Source organism: Capsicum annuum, chromosome 3 (genome assembly GCF_002878395.1).
Source record: "Capsicum annuum cultivar UCD-10X-F1 chromosome 3, UCD10Xv1.1, whole genome shotgun sequence".
NCBI lineage: Eukaryota > Viridiplantae > Streptophyta > Magnoliopsida > Solanales > Solanaceae > Capsicum > Capsicum annuum.
The window spans coordinates 182,655,026-182,679,380 of NC_061113.1; the positions used below are offsets into that span (position 1 = coordinate 182,655,026).

Genomic DNA, 24,355 nt, shown 5'->3' on the forward strand with positions numbered 1-24,355 from the left:
TTCACAATTCATAACATGCAAAGACCATAAATTTTATCATGGGGAAGAGAATTTCACAAATCACATTCATAAATCAGTTTCCGAACCCAAATCATGTATGCACAAGACTATAAATCAAGTTTACGGGAAAACTCCATGATAATTATGTACTTTTATCAAATTGGATTCATGATGCATGCTCTAAAAATAATTTCTCAAAACTCATTGCATATACATACATATATAACTTAAAGCTTGTTAAAATCGTAAAACCTATGCCCATGAGATTTAGGATAGCCCCACGTACCTTTTGACGGAGAGAAATTGAAGAGAACATAGAGAAACTGGAGCTCCGAAGCTTGAATTCCTTAACCCTAGGTAGTTTTCCCCTTTTGTGCTTAAGAAAGATGAACTAAGGATTTTTTAAGAAGAAATAATGTGAATAAGGGTTTTATTTCATCTAGTGTTTAGGGACTGATGTGGGACGTGAAAAGACTTTATTGCCCTTAAAAAATGAAAAAACGGAGTCCTTTTGGCATGAGCAAATGACCCAGGCAATGCCCAGCAGATCGCTCAAGCCAAGGTGGGAATCGCATGGACAATCGCCCAGCCCTTAAGTGGGCGCCACATGGCCAATCGCACACCCTTTCCAGTGGTCCTCTGCGATTTTTCAAGCAATGCATGACCCTTTGCATAGCCATAACTTTTTGCTCGGGTATTGGATTAAGGCAAAATTGGTATCGTTGGAAAGTTAATTCAATTATATACAACTTGGTGGATCTTAAGCTGAAAAATTCTATGTATATAAAAATTTATACACGTTCAAAGTAAACCTTTGTAGGATCGAATAACAAACTTTGGACGAATCACAGTCTCTCAGCTCAACTTTGTTCTAAGTGATTCCTATGAACATTTTTCACCTCGAAAGCACTTTACATACTAGGATAAAGATCATGACACATGAATTCAAAAGTAAATCATGGGATTATAGTTTGCACACGCTAGAATGATACTTCAAAGTCTAGACTAAAAGTGCGGGGTGTTACATTATATCCAACTTGAGATCATTCGTCCCCAGATGATGGGTAGGAACTTGGTGAAGCTTTAAAAGTATGGAATAAATAAAGTAACATCACATTGAACATTTATCCTTAACCAAATATGCAAAGACATCAAAGAGCTACATGAAAACCCTGAGTGAAAAGTGTAAGCACGAAGCGTGAGATAATAAAACTTGACATAGAGATGACCTTGCACATGAGTTCTAGGGATCATAATCATCACAACATAAGGCATGAGTTTATTTTGTGATAATAGGCCTGATTTACATCGGTACTAATCATAAAATAAGGTTTAACGGAAGATTGGAATAGAAGCATTCTCCCCAGTACAATTTAAAACGAATGGACCTTACACTTAGAGACACTACTCGACTATGCCCTAACTAAAAATCAAATAACATACTTCATTATTCCAATTTACAATTCTCTCATAACACACCTAAATACAAGAGTTTGAGTCCCACTTCCTAGTACTTTTATGTTGAAGCCAAACTCAGAGTTAAAAAGGTGCTAGCTTAAGCTATGGGAGCCCATACTCTACATCCCTTTAAGAATATTACTTCACCTTATCACTACCATCATACACCCTCGGGTTTTAATTCGAGAAGTACTAACCACATAGAACAATAGTTTATGTTTTTATCAATCACAAAATTCAAGCCTATCATTACTACACCCACTTCATGGATCTCTCCACTGAGACCAGCACATTCGATCACTCTCACAAAGATTTTTGCCACATATCTCCTTTCTAATTATTTCATGTAACAAAAGTTCATCTCTTTCTTTTCCCTTTCACCTATAATCTTAGATAAATAAATCACATCAAAATTTTCGCATTCAAGAACATCTACTCCCTTACCTAAAATATTACTACGTTTCCACAATCACTATCATACTAACATAAGAAGGGTCATTAAGGAACCTAAGCATAAGCATCATGAAAAGGAGTAACACCATTCAATTATAACATATACCTATTGCACTACTCAAGGTGGGACATGAGTTGAAGATACGATACAATAGACACGAAGTGTTGTAAAGTGTCTGATCATAGGTAGAGAGTCGTTCGTCATAAACACAACACAATATGAGGTCTTAGGATAGACCATAGTGAAAAACATGAGCGCTTGCTTCACTAGTCGTATAATATAAGTTTGGAATTCATGAATTCAATGATTGAGACAAGGATTGATACTTGAAGCTATTGCTTCTCATTTTCAAAGCTAAGATAGTCATGAGTTTGCATGAACCTTATCACTTTGGATAATCCCGACGTAAAATGAATCGATAACATATAGAAAGCATAGTTTCTTAGAACCAAGCATTATGTGAGACATTGATTTATAGATTATGAGCATCATAACATAGAGCTTGGATACTTGGAATATTGGATCACTAAGGGACATTATTGCTTCTAGTCTGAAAGTCGGAACATGACATGAGTTACATAGAGAGCTCAAACCTTAGCCATAGGCAGGACTTGAATATATAATACATTGGTAGATATCCATTCAAATTGAAGTAGGAGGAGCTTGCTTGAATAGGAATTGATTTATCATGATTCGTACTTAAAACTTGACACCACAAAAAAATTCGGGAACTACTTTAATTCATCATCTCCCTCTTAGATTAAAGTCACAATCCTAGACTTGCAAACATAACCTTACTTCAAATCTATAGCCACAACTCTCAACTCAAAAGGGATATCACCATATACATAAACGTTAAACTCTCCCTGATAAACTATACTCTGAAGGCCTTGCTTCCCAAAAATGCTACTCTTAACTTTTTCTATTCTCTATCGCCATCACCCTACAACTCACACTCTCATGAGCATGCATATCCACACCCCTTATCACATAATAAGTTATTCTTCATCACTTAACATACTCGCATTAAACCTCTAATCGCATAACTTACAAATTAATAAAATTTGTAAAACGATACCAAATGCACATACTGCCTACCTATATTTCCTCAATTCAGCTCTAAAAAAATCACACAATAACTCCTTAGTCTTCCCCATACTACCAAATTCAAGAATATAAACTAAGTACACATGACACTTATACCATAAAACCTTACTTAACAACATACTACCTGGGGGGCGCAACTTATTTTTATATACTTACGTCCTTATCCACTTAATGACTCAACCACAATTTATCATTTTTAACACTAGACCTCATGACTATATATATATATATATATCACAATTATCCACTTTTTATTCCGCAAGTTTCCAACCTAGGCCATTTCAAACATTACATCAAGCCAACTAATTCATTCCCACAAAATATACATTATCAATCTTGAGCTACTATTCTCACCACTTCACTCTACATCTAAAGTTCAAGCCTATTGTCTAAAAACACCAATCATATGAAGCATTCCATGTACTATACTAATCAATCGAATAGAAATATTAACCAAGTCTCTTATTTCACTTAACTATGGTCCATAAGTTCATTCTCTCCACGTCATTACTACTACACCTCAGAATCTACTACATACCTTCTCACATGTGTACTAGTTTACAACGACTATAGAAAAGAAAATCAAGGGGGTAAAGTCACTAAATAAGAACAGTCGATCTTAAGCTTACAATATAACCAATTACAATCTTATCTACGTATTCCACTTTCTCACATCATATTTACTTACCCATACATACATCCTCACTACCTTCAAATTCCATATACACCAATGAGTCTCCACCCATAACTTATTGATTAATCTACCCCTTTTCATTCACAACCTATAAATGATTTCTGCCACCACCATAAATATTTATTCTGAGCTTCTTCCCTACTTAAATAAATAATAATCATAGCCAGTCACCTCCCTTACATACTACCATACAATCTACCAATATTGCTACACATTAGTCTATCATCATAAAATGGCAACCCATACCTCAATCAAATGTTATACTACTAAACCAGCTTCTTTACGTAAAAGTCACCCTCATTCTGACTTCTAAGCTTATGACTTCATATTACTAACTTCTGGACCATCTTACAGATCATAGGTTATGACATTTTATGTACTACTACTCGGGTGGAAATACTATTCCAATATTCTTCTACATATCTCTACCCTTACGCATGACATCTCCAATAAGGATTCTGAAGAGAATTGAATACACTTCGTACCTCAAACTGAAAAGTACGATTGTGTTAACATAGAGGTATAAACTTGAATCAATACACTTTAAAGACTAATAGGCTCCTATCAAGTCCTTTTGCAAGGTCATAGGTTTATGGATAACTAAATCAGAAAAGACCGCATCGTTGGGAATCTAAACTCTTGAACTTGTATTGCCTCGACAATGAGGCATGGCCTATAAAATTAGAGCAAGTAAGGAATTTGTATGACTTTTATATGGACGATGTGATAACACAAACTAGAGTGTGAAACAATAAGAAACAACTCCTAAATATCCAGTAGCTTCCTGATTATAAGTGTGGTGCACAACACACCTATAAGTAAGACTCTACTAGACACAAATTCGTAGACATGCTGGGACCATGAATCGTGCTCTGATACCAAGCTTTTCACGACCCAAGCCGAGGTCCTGGACGGGACTGGCATCCTGAACCATGAAGGACCCAGAGACCCCTTAGTATGTAATAATAAGCATAATCCATACATAAATCAAATTGAGGAAGATATAACAATATTCAATGAAGATTCATTATAATATGATCTGTATCAAGAAAATTATGACAATACAATACTCAAATCTCATCTACAAAGCCTCTAATGAAAACTAACTATCTAGACCGAGACAAAGCCTCCAACTGGACCATATATTCAAAGACTCAACATATAAGTAAATGTCTTCCGAAAGATGGATGGCTCACCCTTTTCTGTTATATCCTAAGTGTTATACTAATGTGATGGACCATGGAACAATACCACAGAACCTGAAATATAGGGGATCAATACACAAAAGTACTGGAACGTAGAACAATTCAAAAATAACATATATTTTTATACAACATAAGTGAGAGCATTTCATAAAGCAAGTTAGCATAAGGTAAATGAAAACACATGGGCATAATTTTATGAGCTTCAAAACATTTTCTTGTAATCATGACTCAACATTTTACTTTACTTCTGATCTAGATGGTACACCCTACAAACGTATTTATCCACAGGCAATATGGACTCCACCCTTAACTCGGTGGCTAAGCCCCTAATTAGAGTTTGTCGCAAGGATTGGGTTCTATCATTTGTACTACGCAATAAGACCATCACCAACGTACAATCCCTATTATAGAACATCATAAACCCGTATTGGCAAAACACAATTTAGGGATAAGAGTTTTCTAAACTTAAGCCTTCTTCGGGTAACCAACTAACTCTCTTTAAACATAATTTTAGTCCTTTAAAACCATGCTTCATGTTTTTAAAATATTTTTTTCTTTCGTGTTAAGGGCACTCTATAGTAGGTATCGTCATACCTAGACTTGCAAGTCAAATCATCATATAACGTAATCTTATCCCTTTTCATTCAAAAACGTATAAATGACCACCCACAATATTTAAACATCACAAGGAGTTCTCATTTCAAAAGCACGTGAAAACTTATGTAAACAGACTCTATTTTCAAGACATACACATGTGGTGGTCAATTCAATCATTTAATTCATGCATTATCTCCATTAGGACACAAGATCCTTTAGAAAAAAATAGCCTCTTTAATATATGAAATAACAAAGTATAATTGACCAAGAGGCATTTAAGACTCGAGAAAACAGCATCATTCATAAAGTACCCCCAACACTTAGTTATATATAAATCTCACAATCAAAAGGGGGCTTAAAATTCATGCTCTCAAACCCAATTCACAATTCATAACATGCAAAGACCATAAATTTTATCATGGGGAAGGGAATTTCACAAATCACATTCATAAATCAGTTTCCAAACCCAAATTATGTATGCACAAGACTATAAATCAAGTTTATGGGAAAACTCCATGTAATTATGTACTTTTATCAAATTGGATTCATGATGCATGCTCTAAAAATAATTTCTCAAAACTCATTGCATATACATACATATATAACTTAAAGCTTGTTAAAATCGTAAAACCTATGCCCATGAGATTTAGGATAGCCCCACGTACCTTTTGACGGAGAGAAATTGAAGAGAACATAGAGAAACTGGACCTCCGAAGCTTGAATTCCTTAACCCTAGGTAGTTTTCCCCTTTTGTGCTTAAGGAAGATGAACTAAGGATTTTTTAAGAAGAAATAATGTGAATAAGGGTTGTATTTCATCTATAAGTTTTTAGGGACTGATATGCAATGTGAAAGGACTTTATTGCCCTTAAAAAATACAAAAATAGAGCCCTTTTAGCCTATGCAATGACCCAGGCGATACCCAGCAGATCGCCCAAGCCAAGGTGGAAGTCGCATGGCCACTCGCCCAGCCCTTAAGTGGGCATCACATGGCCAATCACACACCCTTTCCAGTGGACCTTTGTGATTTGTCAAGCGACGCACGACCTTTCGCATGGCCATAACTTTTTGCTCGTGTATCAGATTAAGGCAAAATTGGTATCGTTGGAAAGTTAATTCAATTATATACAACTTGGTGGATCTTAAGCTGAAAAATTCTATTTATATAAAAATTTATACATGTTCAAAGTAAACCCTTGTAGGATCGAATAACAAACTTTGGACGAATCAAAGTCTCTCAGCTCAACTTTGTTCTAAGTGATTCCTATGAACATTTTTCACCTCGAAAGAACTTTACATACTAGGATAAAGATCATGACACATGAATTCAAAAGTAAATCATGGGATTATAGTTTGCACACGCAAGAATGATACTTCAAAGTCTAGACTAAAAGTGTGGGGTGTTACATTATATCCCACTTGAGATCATTCATCCCCAGATGATTGGTAGGAACTTGTTAAAGCTTTAAGAGTATGGAATAAAGAACGTAACCTCACATTGAACATTGCTCCTTAACCAAATTTGCAAACGCATCAAAAAAGCTTCATGAAAACCCCTAGTGAAAAGTGTAAGCATGAAGCGTGAGATAATAAGAATTGACATAGAGATGATCTTGCACATGAGTTCTAGGGATCATAATCATCACAACATAAGGCATGAGTTTATTTTGGGATAATAGGCTTGATTTACATCAGTACTAATCATAGAATAAGGTTTCACAGAAGATAGGAATAGAAGCATTCTCCCCAGTACAATTTAAAATGAATGGACCTTACAGTTCGAGACACTACTCGACTATGCCCCAAATAATAAATAAATAACATACTTCATTATTTCCAACTTACAATTTTCTCATAACACACCTAACTACAAGAGTTTAAGTCCCATTGCCTAGTACTTCCATGTTGAAGCCAATCTCGGTGTTAAAAAGGCGCTAGCTTAAGCTTTGGACAATCATCCATCCCTTAATTGGGCGTCTCATGGCCAATCGTACACCCTTTATAGTGGCCCTCTACGATTTGTTATTCGACGCACGACCCTTTGCATGACCATAACTTTTCGCTCGAGTATCGAATTAAGGCGAAATTGGTATTGTCGGATAGGTAATTCAATTATCTACAACTTGGTGGGTCTTAAGCTACAAAATTATAAGTATATCAGAAGTTATACACGTTCAAAGTTGATCCTTGTAGGATCGAATAACAAACTTTGGATGAATTAAAGTCTCTTAGCTCAACTTTGTTCTAAGTGATTCTTATGAATATTTTTCACCTCAAAAGCACTTCACATACTAGGTTAAAGATCATGACACACGAATTCAAAAGTAAATCAAGAGATTATAGTTTGCACATATAAGAATGATGCTTCAAAGTCTAGCACAAAAGTGCGGGGTGTTACACAAAGCTCCTCGCCGGCAAAACAGTGATCAATCATTACAGTGACGGGCTAGATGTTTGGATGTTTGTTCTGATTCACCGAAGCTAAAAGCTCGAGAAAGTGGATGTGAATCTATTTTTTGGAGAAGGAGGGCGATGGAGGAGTTGTGATGGTGATGGTCGGTTTCTGATGAGGTGAGTGGCGAAATAATGGTGTGAGTGTGAGGGAGAACTGCCAAATTATTTGACAGTGGTTAACTTCTCATTTGCTCGAGTTTGTTACCCCTGTGAAGGTGGTGATATAGTTGTTGGATATTGTATTTTAAATGGTGGTGATTTATTGGAGAAGAAGAGGTGAAGCTTTGTAAATTATATTAATGTTGTATTAACACTGTATTAAATATAAAAGATGATTGTTATATAATTTGAATTCAATATTAATCACTGTTATGAATTCATTAATTGTTGTTTCATAACAAATTCAATATGTTTCTAAGAAATGTTTTAGTTATATATATTTGTCATGTATATTAAAATACGTCTATAATACATATAATATTAAATTCAAAATGTATTACAATTGTAGTTTATTTTTTCTCTTATTAATGATGTTAAAAATGTAATATACTTGAATTTTAATCATTTAAATAGTATTTAAATTAATTTATATGTTATTAAAGTTGTATTAGAAATATATTATATATGTATTTGGCTATATTTGATAAAAAAAAAAGTTAGGTTGGAATCTAAAAAGTAAAAGATGTACTATATTTCGTAAACAAAGCTATATATTTTACTATTTATGTGAATTGGCCCTGAATAAAATGTATAGTTAAAACACAAAATAAAATTTCGCTTGAGTTTGAAATGATATATTCAAACTCCAACAAGTGAAGTTTAGCTCGGTGAGCTGACCACCCCTCATCATAGTAATGGGGCTTCGAATTCCCTTTATCATTCCTCTCAAATTTCCTTCCCCAACCCATCACGTGTTTTGTCGCATACGTGAACTTGTTAGATGGAATGAGGTGTTCTCATCGTTCTTTTGGAGTTGATATGCTGACATTTCTATTACTCCCTGTTTAGAAAATCAAGGAAAATTGCCATTCCGTCGTAATTCTTACATAAAGTAGCATTACTATTGCTTTATTACTAGATGTAGTCTTATTTTTCTTCGTATATTGAAAAAGAGAGGCTGGGAGGGTTGGAGCGGATCCAAAATTTTTAGCGAGGGGTTCAGTAGTACATATACAGACTAGTCGAAGGGGGTTCAACCTTTACTATTTATACATAAAAAATTTTATTACTATATAAAAATAGTATATTTTTCTGACGGAGCCCCCTGGACCCTATGTAGATCCGCCACTGTGGGAGGATGATTGCCATTTGTTTCACCATTTTTATCCATTATCAAACTTGCTTATGTGGAAAAAAAATATTTGAGTTGTTTAGAGAAATATTTGAGCTGAGATCTATTAAAATGCGTATTTGAAAAGCTTTGAAGCTCAAATTTTAAAATTTGATCTACTGCAAATATGAATCATTTTGAGTGAGAGTGTATCAAAATAACTGAAATAACAATAGAAGCTCATACCTATAATATGAGTTGTTTAGAGAAAGATTTGAATTGATTTCCATTGAAATGCCCCCTTGAAGAATTTCAAAGCTTAAATTTTAAAATTGGCCTGCCGCAAACATGAACTGTTTTGAGCGGATAGTATATCAAAAGATTCGAAACATCGAAAGAAACTCATATCTAAAATTTAGGATTATTTAGAGGAGATTTTATTTGGTCGACGATGGAAAAAAAATCCAGCTTGTTGAGGAAGATGAATTGTTGCAATGTATAATTGTATAACAGTGTATGTGGATGTATATACATCTCTGGTATATAATTATATATCATACATATATGATTAAACACTACTTATATGATAAAATTCATTACATATACATTACACACACGCACAATGCGCGCGCCCACACACACATATATATAATGTGCACACATATTAAAATAAGACGTTCAATGCAACTACTTTGTATATGAAAAAAGGGTACCGGATTGATATAGTTAGATAATTCTCAGCTTATCCGCATAAAGAAGTATTCATGGATTAAATAGGATTTACAAATAGAAGATCTATAACAACAACAATAACAACGTACCAAAAAATAAGTACAATGACGATCAATAAATGGTATGTTTCCACCGAAATCTACAAATAAACTGAGGAAGAATCGAAGAAGGCTACTTTGCCACATTTTTTAAGAATTAAAGCTGAAAAATTGAGTCCACAAGCTAACGATATTATTCTATCAATGTCGGCAACTCATAGCAAGCAAGTCAATCGCCCTTAAAATTAAGAAAAAGTAACAACAAAAAATAGAAGACAAAGAGGGCAAAACAAAAGCATTGTGAAAAAACAAATAAAAAGAGAAACAAATCAGCAACTGAAACACACAACGAAGAAGAGAGATGAATATTGAGGCAAAAACTAACCTAAAATTGCAACATCAAAGCCGTCCTAGAATATCAGCAGAAGAAAAGAATATAATTGAAGAGTGAAAATGGAGAATTGATGTTGCTTCTTTGGAATAGAACATAAAAGTGAAATTATAAAATTTTTTCCTGTATTTTCTTTGCGATTGTGTGCTAGTTAACCCACAATATTTTGCCAACACTTGCAAAGCACTTTTCACTGTGACAACTACTCCCTCTTTCCCAATTTATATGAACTCATTTTTCTTTTTAGCTAGTCCTAATAAAATTACACATTTCTACATTTAGGGATCGTTTGGTAGAGTGTATAAGAATAATATAAAATATGGTGTATTAATAATGCTTACATTAGTAATGTTTGTGTTATCTATGCTTACATTAGTTATACTTGTATTTTTTTATCTAGTATTTGGTTGATGTATTAAAAATAACATGAATTGCATAAATTTTAGAAAAAATTACAAAAATACCCTCCATATATATGTTGGAAAGGATGCGAAATTTTTTTGAAGAATAATAGTGTCTTTAATCTTGTTAATGCATGCATTGGATCCATTGCATTGCTAATATCATGAATTTTGAGATATTAGTAATACACATCTCAATACACAATAGAACGTATAACTAATGTAGGGTAAAAATATATACCAAACAAAGTACTAGTAGTACATGTTAAACTAATGCATGCATACACCTTACCAAACGACCCCTTAATAACAATTAAACTTTAAAATGCTTATCTTTTCCTTAATGAAATGAGTTGTAGCCACACACATATTTATGACTTATTTTAGACCACGAGTTTCAAAAGTCTTTCTTTCTTAAACTCCATGTCGAATCAAATTACCGCACATAAATTGGGACGAGGAAATAGTTTCTAAGGATACATCTTGATATGCGCAAATAGCATACTCTAATAGCAACGATATGGTGCTTTATATAGGAGAGGTAATGGTCTTAGTTTCCTTGGGTTCAATCTATAAATCCCATGGGAATTTAATTAAAGGATTCAATCCTATTTGGAATTGGTTTTCTTAACCAAAAAAAAAAAAAAAAAAAAAGAAGAGCTGGTTTCCTTATTTGCTTCTACATGCATTTATATGTAACTACTAGAAATTATCCCTATGGTGACGGTTCAAAAACCGTTGCAATAGGCATAAAAACCGTCGCCATAGCTCTATCGCAACGGTTAAGCAAGTGTCCTATATTTGGGTGTTGCAATAGAGCTATCGAAACGATTGATGCGACAGTTGATAGAAACCATCGTCATAGACCAACCTATAGCAATAGTTATTTTTTCTTCTAATGGGACGCTTTTTTTCACCTATAATATTGGTTCATAACCGTTGCAATAGATTCTACTGCAACAGTATTAAACTGTTGCGATAGAAGCTATTGCGGCAATTTTATAATTCTATTGCAATGATTTTTTTCCTATCTGTTGCAATGGTTTATTATTCTATTGCAACGTTTTTTGACTACCTATTGCAACGATTTTTGATTATTATCGCAATAATTTATTAATCTATTGCAACGATTGTTGTCACACATTGTAACTAGTTCAAATATCAATTGCAACAATTTATATAAAATAGTCAACCGTATTATAAATTAGTGTTTACATACATAATCAACAACAACAACAACATACCCACTATATTCTCATCACAAAACAAAAATCATTCATAATAATCACATAATTCAAAATATGGGACAAACTAGTCATTCAAATCCAAAAGCAAAATGTCAATTTTAAGTACCCAAATGATTGGTTAAGTTTTTACATAGTATCAAGTTTGAGTCCCCATAAGTTTCAAGAAGTTCAATATCAAAAATACTGATAATAGAGCATCTATCAATAATCCCAAAATCTTCTTAAGTAAGGTCAATGTCTTCATCACTTTCTTCATTTTGGACACCTACAAAAAGAGAATAAATAAATTCAAATAACTCAAAAGACTCAAACGATAGATTCTCGCTTTATAGCATGAGATTAGAGGCTATTGCAACAAAGACCATATAAATAAAAGAGCGATGATTATACCATAAATCAAGACAAATCACAAAAATTGTTGACAAATCATAGGTGAGGTTTAATAAATAGAAAAGAAATGCAGCAATATAATGAATAAAAATTAACATGCCTGCAGCACCAGTAACAAGCACCGTAATAGGATCTTTTTCACCGCTCAGGAAGCCCCATACGTGATTAACAATCTTTCATGACTAATATGCATAACCCAATTATTATAAATTGGTAGAAATAAATAAAATCACAAGAAAAATAATAAACAAGAACACACAGATTTATGTGAAAACCCTTGCGAGAAAAATCGCGGGCAGAGGTAGAGGGTGTTTCACTCTAATGAAAGGAGAGGAGTACAATATGGAGAATGAGTATTTTTTGGATACACAAAACAAACCACTAAATACACTTATATAATATGTGCATACAAATAAGTCCTAGGCCTAAAAACATAAAGGTCCATATCGGGTCTGTCGGCCCGATCCCTACACTACCACCACAAACCCCATTGAAAATCACCAACATAGGTCGCACCGTGAAAATTTATGGGCCGGATCAATAAAATTTGGATCACAACTCTAACAATCTCCACCTTGAAATGAATTCTAATTCAGAACTCAAATCCATATCAAAACAAACTCTCCACCTCTTCTACAAAAGTCCCTAAGGGCACATGTTAACAGCTAACACTAACCAAGTCCAAGAAATGCTCAAACTTGGCACTTGGTAGTGTCTTGGTCATTATATCAGTAGGATTATCATGATTACTAATCTTGCTCACAATAATAGCACCACGAGTAATAATATCACGCATAAAATGATACCGAACATCGATGTTCTTTGTCCTCTCGTGAAACATCTAATCTTTCGTAAGGAAGATAGCACTCTGACTATCACAAAAGACTGCAATAATCTATAATTCATTGCTAAGTTCACCAAACAGACACTTCAACCAAATAGCTTCCTTGAAAGCCTCTGTAATAGCCATGTACTCTGTCTCAGTAGTTGACAAAGCAATCGTAGTCTGTAAGGTAGCTTTCCAACTAATAGCACAACCACTAATGGTGAAAACATAGCATGTAAGGGACCTTCTTTTATCATGGTCTCCTGCAAATTCAGAATCAACATACCCGATTACTCCATCTCTATTCCGGCCAAACTGTCAACAAACATCAGCAGATCCATGCAAGTATAAAAAAATCCACTGAACTGCTTTCCAATCTTCTTTGCCTGGATTTGCCATGTATCTGCTAACTATACTGATGGCATAAGATAAATAAGGTCGGGAGCACACCATCGCATACATAAGAGACCCGACAGCACTAGAGTATGGAACTCGAGACATACAGTCAAGCTCATCATCTGTTTTTGGAGATAAAGTGGCCGAGAGTTTGAAGTGAGCTACCAATGAAGTACTTACAGGTTTGGGCATTTTGCATATTGAACCTATGAAGCACTTTCTCAATATACCTTTTCTGACTCAAGTATAACTTACAATTCTTTCCATCCCTCAGAATCTCCATGCCAAGAATCTCCTTTGCTACTCCTAGATTCTTCATATCAAACTCCTTACTGAGCTAGGCTTTGACTTTTATTATCTTTCTTATATCCTTTGTTGCAACCAACATATCATCAACATACAAGAAAGATACACGAATGAACCATTACTTACCTTCTTGAAGTAGACACAACTATTATAGTTGCTCCTCTGAAATATGTGAAAGGTCATAAAAGAGTCAAACCTCTTATACCACTGCCTGGGTGACTGCTTTAAGCCATAAAGAGACTTTTTCAGCAAGCACACATAGTCCTCCTTTCGTGAGACTACAAAGCCCTTTGGTTGCTGCATATAGATGTCCTCCTTAAGTTCTCCATGTAAGAATGCAGTTTTGACATCCAATTGCTCAAGCTCAAGATTACGCATGGCCATAATACCAAGAAACGCTTGAATCGAACTATGTTTTACAACTGGAGAAAACACATCTGTGAAGTCAATACCTGAAACCTGACTATAACCTTTAGCAACTAGTCTTGCTCTGTACCTAGCATCTTTAACTCCCGATGTTCCTTCTTTCTTTTTGAATACCCACTTGCAATGGACAACTTATTTATCACTAAGCAATCTCACCAGATCCCATGTGCCATTCATATGAAGTGATTCCATCTTCTCCTACATAGCAATTATTTATCGGCCGAAATTATCATAACTAACTGCCTCTGAGTAAGAAGAAAGATCTTCACTAGAATCAATACCTTCTGCTATACTCAATGCATAAGCAACCAAATCAGCTTCAGTATACTTCTGAGGAGGTCTAATATCTCTTCTATTCCTGTCTTTAGCAACAGAATATTGTGGCACCACTGGTGGTGAAGAAGAAATAGTATCACTCTGTATCTCCGGGCTAGCCTCAGAAGTAGGCACTGGGGTAGACTCTGCTCCAATCTACAATTCAACACGGGCGCTTGACCTTTGCTGATTTATGTCACTAAGCTCATCTGGGGGTGAAGAACTACATTCAGAGGAAGCCCGAAGCATGGAAGTTTCATCAAACACAACATCCCTGCTAATTATAACTATTCTGCTTTTTGGACACCAAAGCTTATAATATTTAACACCAGGCTTATAACCCATAAATAAGCACTTGACAGATCAAGGTTCCAATTTTCCATTATCAACATGAGTATACACAGGACATCCAAATATCCTCAAATCAGAATAACTAGCAGGAGTACCAGACCATACCTCTGGTAAAATCTTTTTATCAATCGCGACTGAGGGGAGTAGTTAATAAGAAAACAAGTTGTGGAAGCAAATTTTGCCAAAAAAAAATTTGGTAAACTAGCATTAGAGAGCATACAATGCACCTTCTCCATTATAGTCCTATTTATTCGTTCAGCCACACCATTCTACTGCGGAGTATGATGAACTATCAAGTGCTTCATAGTTTCTTCTGACTTTCACAGAGAATTAAATTCATTAGAATAAAATTCTAGACCATTATCAGTCCAAAGGCATTTTACCTGCTTCCCTGTTTGCTTTCATAATCTTCAACTCCTTAAAAGCAGGCAACACATCATTCTTTTGCTTCAGGAAGAACACCTAAACTTTTCTAGAATAGTCATCATCAATAGTCAATAAATAATTTGTACCTCCTCTAGAAGGTACTCTAGAAGGACCCCAAAGATCTGAATGAACGTAATCAAGTGTGCCCTTAGTTGAGTGGATGCCTTTAGTGAATTTGACTTTCTTTTGCTTCCCAAAAATGCAATACTCAAAAAACTCCAATTTAGTAATACTCTGCCCATCAAGAATTCCTCTCCTGCTTAGTTCAGCCATCTCGTTTTCACTCATATACCCAAGGCGCATATGCCAAGGTTTAGCAATGTCACTTTCTGATAAAGAGGAGGTAGAAATAGTTGCATCACCTATAATAGTATAGCCTTGCAGGATATATAAATTTGTAGACTTTCTCTGTCTCTTCATCACAACAAGAGCACCTTTAGGACTCCACCTTCACCAGTGTACCTAGCACCGTTAGAATCAAGGGTACTTAAGGAAATAAGATTTTTCTTCAGGTTTGGGACATACCGCACATCACCAAGTATCCTTACAACCCCATCAAATAACTTGATCTTGATTATTCCAATATCAGCTATCTTACAAGTTGTGTTATTTCCCATCAACAAAACACCTTTAGAGACTGTTTCATATATTGTAAACCAATCTTGATTATGATATATATGAAACGTGCAAGCTGAATTAAGAATCCAATCCTCACAGGGTTTGGAGTTACCATCAGAAACTACCAAGATTTCTCCATCACTGCTACCATCTTCCATAAAACTAGCTTTACAAGACTTCTCTGGTTGGTTTCTCTTTGGTTTTGGAGCTTCTCTTTTCTCTCTATTTTGTAGCTTCTAATACTCGGATTTGATATGGCCATTGTTCTTGCAGTAATTACAAGTTTTGTTTCTGTTTTTGGATTTGGACCTAAACTAATCATCACCCCCAGAATTTCTCTCACGAGTCCTTCCTCGAATAATGAGACCATCTCCTTGAGTCTCTAACCCATTCACAAGATGTTTTATTTTCTCCTTAGAGAACAACACATCATAGACTTCATCAATCGCCAGGGTATCACGACTATATAAAATCGTATCCCTAAAGTTCTTGTATGATGTAGGCAGCAAACACAACAAAAGCAACCCTAAATCTTCCTCATCGTACTTAACTTCCAGAGTCTCTAAATCAGAGATGAATTTTGTAAAGACAGATAAGTAATCTTCCAAAGATGCACCCTCAGACATATGATGGAAATAAAGTCATTGTTTGAGATGCAACTTACTTGTTAGGCTCTTCGTCATGCATAAAGATTCCAGTTTCAATCACAACGCAGCGACAGTGGTCTTCTTCAAAACATCCTATAAAATCTGATTGGATAAGTGAAGGTGGGTCTGTGATAGAGCCTTCCGATCCTTATGATGTTTATCATCATCTATCCACAATGAGGAAATGTGATAAAACCCTTATAGCACATCATCCAAATCCATCTGCATGAGCACAGCCCGTATCTTAACCTGCCATACAAAAATCTGGTGTTTCGATCCTACAACGAAATATCGTACTTTATAGTTGTCATCCCCGAGAAAATAATCGACCAAGCTCTGATACCAGTTTGTTATAGATCGGCAGAAATAAAGCAAACCACAAGCAAAATATTAAACAAGAACACACATACTTACGTGGAAACCCTTGCAGGAAAAACCACGAGTAAAGGAAGAAGATGTTTCACTATAATGAAAAGAGAGGAGTACAATTTGGAGAATGAGTATTTTATGGATACACAAAATAACTCACTAAATGCATTTATATAATATGTGTATACAAATAAGTCCTAAGCCCAAAAACATAAAGGTCCAAATAGAGCCTATCAGTCCAATCCCTATGCTACCACCACAGACCCCATTGACAATCACCAACATAGGTTGCACCACGAAACTTTCTGGGCCAGATCAATAAAATTTGAATCACAAATCTAACACCAATAAAACAAGAGGCTTTTCAATTGATAATTCATTAAACCTTACACTACTTAATGCTAGCCATTAATCTGCAGCAGCCTTCTAATTTATTTGAGTTTGATATCGGTTGTGCTTTGTAAAGCTCTCACATGCAAAGTTCTCCTTCAAGGTGAAAACTTTTACAAATTTCTTTATTTGTTAGAACTTAGAAAACTAAAAGGTCTATTGGAGTGACTCATCTTCTTAGGAAAAGTGAAAGACCACTTTCTGTGTTCTACTTTTGCATACAAGTTTGTATATATTTTGTAATTACTGATAGCACTGTAATTACTGATAGCAGTATTATGGTTCAACTTATAAATCTTTAAATATAGGTTACCATTCTAAAAAAAAACTTCTGCATACAGCTTTCAAGGAGGTTGCTTTGCATATCAAGAAGGCATTTTTTATTCCTTCCATTGTAAATAAACTACTTATAACTCGACAATGGGGTTTCAGGAAGAGAGAGTAAAGAAAATTATTGCAACATGCTGGTTAGACATGGTGTATGTAATTAGCAAGATATTCAATAACATTCAATGACCAAGTGTAAGTAGCATCTAAAATATATAAAAGGGAATACAGTCGATCATTGAGAAAAAATAGATTTTTTGGTACTTCAGTGGATTTATCAAAAAGGATACCATGACTTGAAATACAAAGAACTACACTCAAATAAGAAAACACCAAAAATTTGAATTAGGCCAAAAAAAAAATCACAGGTTGTAACTTGTGCACACGATACATAATTAAGGCCAGAACAAACAATACTCTATGCATTTCTCTTTCTATCTTTTTTTGTTCAGGTAAGGGGAGTGGTTTAAGTGACATCAATACACAAGGCTGAGAGAATTTGTACCAGCAGCTCCAGTGACAAGAACTCTTGCGGGCTTTTTTGCCATGGATGTAAAAAAATAAATATGCAGAGGCTGAGAAAAGAATAGTTAGCTAGACAGAAAAATCTCATGTTTAACTTGACAATAACTAGCTGAAAAGATCTCAGTAAGGAGGATCATGTTTAACAGAAAGATCTTAGTAAGAAAGATAACAAAACCAGGGTAAACCCCTAAGCAGTCCGTACCAGTCCGTACAAAGAATGTAATATTTTTAGGAAAAAAGAGGATATAGCCATCACATTAACAGATGTATCCACTAAAAAAAGAAAAGAGGACGAGAAGAATAAGAATAAGAAATGGAGACTGACCTTGATTATTACTACCAATAGATGGACAATTTATTGGTTGAATAGCAACTCTTCTACAGACAAATGAACATTGAATCTTAGCATATTAGGATCAAGTGTTAATCCTAGATTTAAATATTGGAGTTGTGAAATGATGTTCATTGTAACATCTCATTCGATGACATCTCTTTGAGCATTGAATTTTTTCTGCATTCTTTGTTGTATCCTCTCTTCCAATTCATCCAATCTCTTCTCTACCAATTCATCAAAAATATTTATAGAGAGTCTAGAATGACTTGCTTTTTGTTTCAAAAGAGACTTGGTAACCCCGTGTCCGAATAGTTTTACTTGATTAGGATGATCATGCCCCATAACAATTATGAATGCATCAGTTGATTGACTTCCATCTTCAATTTCTTGAGTTTCTACTCTCTCCATTTCAACCTACAAGTCATATTCAAGAGCAAGTAAATTTAGTTAATGCAATATTTAAGAAAGAACAAATTATCTTGATCAATTTTGAATTAGAAAATTTCCTACTATTTTGTTTGTAATGTCTTCAGATGAGTCCTTATATACTCGATCAGGTTTTCTTCTTCTAGTAGCCACAAATAATTCCTTATTTGATAAAGCGACCGAATTTTCCTTCCCATTTTCCTATTTACATGCAAGTCAACATTAAAATATTTCCAAGTAAAGTCAACAAGTTCATAATAACAATATGGCAAAATATGAAACCTCGCAGATGAGAGCAAAACTTATTTTGCCAACAGTGTGCAGATACGTAAGCTTTTTCTGATTCTCTTCGTTAGTGATGGATGTATCCTGCAAGACAATATTTACAAATAAGTTTTTAATAAAAAAAATTAAGGCAGTGAAAGGTTAAACACACAGAATTTAATGACTTATATCAAAAGAAATAATAACGTAAAAAGAAAGTTCAGGCATGATGAATTCAATGATAAATGCATGGTAACAATAATATAACAGTTGTCCATATTGATTTCATACCTCAGCTTCTTAAAAATTCCAATACTTAAGGAGATCCTCAAATATAGGTTCTGAAATAGTGCTAGGCCTTTTTTACCTTCGAATTTCGGCATTGGTGTAGGCATAAAAATGTTTTTTCTTAAGTCTGGACTTATACCCTCTAAATGCAGCATTAATTGATCTCATAGCCCAAGCTTTTCCATTTTTAGGAATGTCATATTTCTACTAAAATTTGGTTGAATTGGGTTAGTGTGAAAACCATGAAAAGTTTTTAAGCCGAAATCAAAATATTGAGAACTTAGAACCTGGATATAGCTCCACATATCATCGTGTGTCTTTAGCTTTATTCAACTTACATTAAGAGGACAAAATGTCCCATTCCTTGCCAATGTGCCAAGAAAGCTGGAAAATTCACTGACCACTGCTTTAGTTGGACCAATAGGCTAGTTTAACTCATTTAGCACTATTAGCTGAAGGTCACTCCGTGCATGTACTACTTGTATTTTTGTAGAACCTCTTTTTCTTTTAGTAATTGAAGGGCCTACAATAATATCAACAATAAAATTACTGAAATGAAGATAATTTTGGAATAGTATGAACTAAAATATATATATTGTTTATTTGCTAGTAAATTAGGAAGTATAACTGATCTTACTACACTCATTCAACTGTGGATTATGATGCACGAATGGTGGAGTCTGGCAATTCTTGTCGCACTTGCTCCTCTACTGGTGCTGTAAGAGAGGGTGGAATTTGGAGACACCTGTTTCACTTATTTTGGTACTTGAGATATAGTTGGCACTTGTTGCACTTGTTCTAGTACTTGAGATATAGCTGGAACGTTGTTTGACTTCTCCTTCTACTTTTGATTCTTTTTCTTTGCATTTATGTAGCTTGTATTCTTCTTCTTCTTCTTCTTCTTCTTCTTCTTATGTTCTAGTATTTGTTTGTTTTGTAGAGCTACTAGTGATCCAATTGAAAGAAAGTTTTTTCTTATGATTTATCGAACACCTGTGTTGATTCATGATTGTTCAAGTCTCTGTAAGATCAGAAAATAAAAATCAGCAGATCCCGATATGTAAGGTTAACAGATATGTAATATCTGTTGATCCCTATTGCATACGGATATATAATGTCAGCAGATCCCTATTGCAGGCACAGACTGTGAAAAATTCTAAGTGTTATAGCACTAAAACGCACCTGCTAATCTTACTTGAGACTCATGTATCTAAAACTTGTATAAATAAACTACAAATTGAAACAGTTAAGTAAAATTGCTTCAGAATTTAAGTGAATGTTATAGCATTAAAACTCACCTGCTAGACTTACTTGAGACTCATGTATCTAAAACATGTATAAATAAACTACAACTTGAAATAATTAACTGGATGTATATATTGTATTGGTTTGTTTTGTTCCTCAAATATGGTGTGTTGTGTTGTCTAGATTATTAATTCTCTTTGTTATGATTAGGACTTGTTGAAATGAATTAAACTCATATGTACTTGCAAAATCAGTTTCATTAAGTATATTGACCATATCACAAAGTCAATTTTAGTGATGGTTTAGGAGAGATGGTTATCCAAGCAAAATTGGCGCCATTCCCTAATAGCAATAGCTTCAACAACCAAATTTGTTATGTCTGCAATTTTTACCCCTTTAGCACCTAGTAGATTACCTTCATGATTTTTCACAGAAAAAAGTAGCTATACTTGGTCCTGGATTACTCCTAGATTTATATTTTGTCCAACCGAGAGATGGTGGAATCTATTTGAACATTTTTTATTGAAAACTTGGTTTGTAACTATCACAAATAGCTACCATCTATGGATAAGTATTAAGGATATCTATGTATTTAATCTCTAACCTAATAAACTTGTGAGTCGTGAAATTTATATGCCAGTAAATCTTCCATCTAGTATAAGTCCCTTAAACTGTATTCCTCCTTTTCCATAGGAATCACATGATGATGTTTTAGTATTGTTTGAAAAGTTACTTTCACCCTAGCATTGCCTTGTGCATCCCACCACTTCTTTATAGCCTGTCTCACCTAAACCCAAGGACCAATCATACCTGATTCCCCAGCATAGTAACTCCAAAACCCACCAGCCACATCTTTACAGTCTTTAAAGACTCTGTAGAGATCAACTTAGTTATACTGTAATACACTGCTCGATTTTGTCTTATTTTATCCCATAGCTTCTGCATTACACAGTACAGCTAGTTCTAAGGATATGATTGTAGAATCTCATCCAAGAATAGAAAAAAAGAAAAATAAAACAAATAAAAATAACAATTAGTACTAGATTCAACAACAATATACCCAGTGTATTCCAACAAAGTGGAGTCTGGGGAGGGTAAGATGTACACAGTCCATACAACTACCTCGGACGAAGTAGAGAGGCTATCTCTAATAGACAACAAACAGTACTAGATTATTGAGTAGTATATTTTAGAGAGTCAATCAGTTAACTAAACCCCAATCCCGAAGAATAGACTTCATAGGGTAATATCATAAAATAAGGTAACCAAAATAAAATGCCACTTTCACATACTTCTCACAAAAAGGTATCTTATAGGCCCATAAGAAAAATATATGGCACGATAGTCAGTGTTATGGAACCAAACCTATTTGATTATGCTGGATCACTGATCAGATAACTGTATGCTCAAAAGGCTAACAAGTTCCTTTAAAATCCCACAAAAATAAGGAAAATCACCTGCTTCAAAATACCTGCAATCGGGATCGTACAACCTGAAAAGGTTTAATTTAAATAAATTATTCCCAATAGAGATAAAACAAAATTATCACACCCTAGAACCACCATTTTAAGTGCTATCAAGAAAATTTTGGATCCTTCTACAGAAGTAGTGTACCAGCAGAATCTTGATACAAACTTTTTGAAGTCCAATGAATTCGACTATGCCATTGTTGTAGTAGGTGAATTCCCATAAGCAGAGATATTTGGTGATAGCATAAATCTTACAATAATAGAACCTGGTCCTAACACTATCAACAATGTCTATGGTGTTGTGAAATGTGTTGTAGTCATCGTTTCTGGTCGTCAAGTTATGCTACAGCCTTACGTCAATAAAATAGATGCACTTGTAGCTACTTGGATTCCGGCGACTAAAGGGTGAGGTGTTACAGATGTTTTATTTGGTGACTACAGATGTTTTATTTGGTGTCTATGGTTTCACTGATTAACTTGCTAGGACTCGGTTCAAGTCAGTTGATCAGCTTCCTATGAACATCGGTGATCGTTGGTGATCGCCATTACGATCCCCTCTTTCCCTTTGGATTTGGTATCACAACTCAACCAGTGAAAATAAATTAGAAGACATCATTGATACTATAGTGTGTGGGATAGTCAGATATTAAATAAAGGTTTATTATGTTAAGAGCTGCCTCAGAATACTAGTTAACAAAAATAAGGTACAGAAGGAACTACAAATTCTATGTATAAATTAATGGGCAAGCACTACTTTAGAGAACACAAGGTGTTGTCACTTTCAAGAAAAGCTACTTAGTTATTATTCATTATTGGAACTGGAGAAAAAGCAGAAGGCAGAATATTGTATTGAGGACTTCCCTTTGAATATATATGATGATGGATTTTTATAATTGTTGTTGTTGTTGTTGTTGTTGTTGTTGTTGTTGTTGTTGTTGTTGTTATTATTATTACTCCATCAATTATATTATGATGGTTTGTTACTGTTGACGAAAGATTATTTTCAAAAGAAAAAACTAGGTTTTAGAAAACCCAATGTTCAAATATCCACAAATAGGGATAAGTCTTTATGCTATATCATTTTCCTTTATCTGGCTATCACTTTAACCTTGGGCAAATTAGAGATATCCTGATTGTATAATATATTATCACTTGCCATTAAGATGCATGAACAGTTCCAAAAATGCAAGGAAAAAAACTGAGAAAACTGCTAAAATGGAAACCAAGAATACCTGATAGTAGCTCTACTTCAGTCTGTGGCTTCATTCAAATTCAGCCCCTTTCTCTTGATACCTGTACTGATCCATGGCCAAATTTTGCATCAAAACCATACAAAATTAAGTTCTTATTGCTTAAATTAAGGACAATACACCACAGATACAATAAGCACAGGGGTTAAAGACTTAACATGCTAGTAACAAACTGAAGAAACTGCTATAATAGAAACCCAGAAAACTTTTGTTGCTTTGCTTTATATCGGAATAGGAAACAATTCTCCTGTAATGGCTACAAGATAAAATGCAGAAAAGAACTCCAACATCAAAATATATTTTTTTTCTTGAAAACTGGTAACATTTCCAACATCAAAATATATTGAAACATACATTAATGCTCTCTATCACTGAAGATAATAAGTACGAGATATCGTGTGATTTAAACAAAATAATCACAGTACGGAGTGTAACCATGCTCTATACAATGGGCAATGCCACTCTATTTGACTATCTTTATAATACATATACCATCCCCTAACATCTTCATAAATAAATCTCTAGTAATATATTTAACAAGTTAATCAAATCACCTACTAATATCAATATGCTAGTAACTAATCTACATCTTACAAAAACAATGTGGTATAAGCAAGACCTTGGCTTCTTCTCCCCAACCTATTTAGTGTTCCACCTCAAGTACATGTCCTCGGTCAGCTACAAGAAAAGGTGAACAGGAAGTTTGTAAAATCCTAGTTA

The 24,355-nt window shown here is 34.4% G+C and overlaps 1 pseudogene; it reads left to right on the forward strand.

Annotated features, from left to right (window-relative positions):
* The first annotated feature begins 20,341 nt into the window (after nucleotides 1-20,341).
* LOC124896765 lies at nucleotides 20,342-22,991 on the forward strand (annotated as a pseudogene).
* Nucleotides 22,992-24,355: the final 1,364 nt, after the last annotated feature.